We start from the raw sequence: 2,500 nt of genomic DNA, 5'->3' as shown, positions 1-2,500 counted from the left end.
ACACACACACACACACACACACACACACACACACACACACACACACACATATATTCAAACACCCGTCAGACACTCCCAGTAACGCATTTATCACGGTACGAGTAGCAGCGGTGCGTGAGCCTTGCATGATGTAGAGGGCATTAGTTTACATGTCGCGCTCATAGTATTACTACATAATTCATATCAGGAGTTCAGAGGAAAAGAAAAATGAAAGAGAAAATATTGCAATGGGAGAGAAACGAAAAAGTGGGAAATAAAGACAAGCCTGTACCCCAGTCTATCTATCTATCCTTGTCTCTCTCTGTCTATTTGTCTGTCTCTGTCTCTCTTCTCTCTCTCTCTCTCTCTCTCTCTCTCTCTCTCTCTCTCTCTCTCTCTCTCTCTCTCTCTTCTCTCTCTCTCTCTCTTTCTCTCTCTTTCTCTCTTTCTCCTTTTCTCTCTCTCCTCACGTTTACATCTCCTAAATGACACTGAAGGTTTTCAAAGTCATCTAATGAAAATACAGTTTTACGTTATACTTCTTAATTTGATAATGAACAAACTAAGTTGCATTATACAAGTGCTTGAAAAAATAATAATATGCCGTTTTTATATTAGTATGGTATGATATGAAAATATGGATTTTGAGAAACAAAATATTTATACATAACTGTAGCAGAGTACCAGAGAAACGAACACGTGCACACACACACACATACACACACACGCACGCACGCATGCGCACAGATACACATACACAGGATGTGTTATGCTATATATTTCATTTTTAATTTACTCACTTTGTTATAATGACTTATGACAAGAAATAAACAAAATTAAAAACATTACATCTGCAAATTATTTCATGTAATATGCTATTGCCTGGATTGGTTATTGGTCTTGTGTTACAGGGTATTTATTGTAAACACCGGTTATGTGTACCTATGAACCTCCATAAATTCATATCAGTTTGGCAAAGAAGCAGAGCAATGCATCTTTTAAGAGCACTATCTTGCCTCTGATCGTGCAGAAATTCTCGAGTAAACCGAGGCCCTCATAAAACGCTATCTTGGGTCCAAAGACGGACACATGAGCCTTATAGGTGATATACCTCGGCCTCAGGAGAGTCGTTTGTTATATATTCATGAAATGAATATATCCTACGCCCCGATAAGGGATATAACTATAATTACTTTAATTTACCAATGCTACCGTAGTTGAAAAAAAGTAAAAACATCACTCTACACTCTCAATATTGTCCATGGTGGAACGGTATGCACCAAAGTACTTAGGTTGAAGTGTGAGTTTTGAACGAGACACCCTAGTCTGATATCCGGCCTAACTTCTTTAATAGAACATCTGCCTGTCTTCGTCGTACAACCCAACTCCATCACAATTAGCTGGCGATTTTGTTTCCTGCGTTACATCTACACCAGTTTCTGCTGTTAGGCAAACGCCCGCCATCCTGTCCCCGTTCTCTATATTTGTTGTACTCCTATATCTGATCCTCTCCAAGTTGCTAAGGAAATTGTTGCCTATTTCAGCCAGGTCACTAGTGTCTCTCATTTCTGCCCTCGCTTATCTACCAGAGAACGCACATCTTCCCCGAATCCTCTGCTGAGTCTTACTATGCTCCCTTTCTTTCCTCTGAACGTCACTTCACAGCGGCAACACCCATAAAGGGTCTGACGGTATTCAATTACAGTAGGCCTATACTGCGACACCTTTCTTCCAATTCGCTCTCTGGAAATTTTCCTCCCCATTGACATGAAGCCCTTGTTCTCCCCTTCTTGAATATATATCTAGTTCCCTCTGTCAAGGTTCCCGACCCATTCCTTTGACCAACTGCTTGTCCAAGTTACTAGATCGGTTGGTTAACTTCCGTTTAATATGATAGTTTACACATAACGCACATGGAAAAAAATATACACATCCAAAAAATTAAGAGTAGAGAATATCTTCCTAAAGTATGGGGTGAAATGCGATTTTCACTAATTTGCGCAGCATGCACCTGGACGTATTTTTGCTTGTTCCTAACTTACATGACGACATTTAAAAACGACATTTATATGTGAATATCAGTTCGCGAATGACCAACACATGTTTAGAAGATTCACGTTGATTTATGATGAAAAACGTTTACGTTCACTATGAATTACGCCGTGGATTGGGAATTTCAGGTAATATATTGTAGCTTGGACCTTAGTTAATATGTATACCATATATCTAATAAGAGGTAATCTTCCGACCTTGAAAAGAGGTACGTGGCAAACAACCGGTCGGTATATCCTCTCATTTCACACCTTGCGTCTTTATTACGCTATTCTACCATAACTTTGCGTATGCACAGCAGTTCGTAAATGTCCATTAAATGTTTATACCCAACAACTTGGCATTTGATTATATATATATTTATATGTATATATATTATGTATATGTATATGTATGTCTGTATAGATATATATATATATATATATATATATATATCATTTATATATATGTATATGTATATCTATCTATC

The sequence above is a fragment of the Penaeus chinensis genome, chromosome 42, assembly GCF_019202785.1.
Source record: "Penaeus chinensis breed Huanghai No. 1 chromosome 42, ASM1920278v2, whole genome shotgun sequence".
NCBI lineage: Eukaryota > Metazoa > Arthropoda > Malacostraca > Decapoda > Penaeidae > Penaeus > Penaeus chinensis.
Note: the sequence above shows the minus strand (reverse complement) of the source record.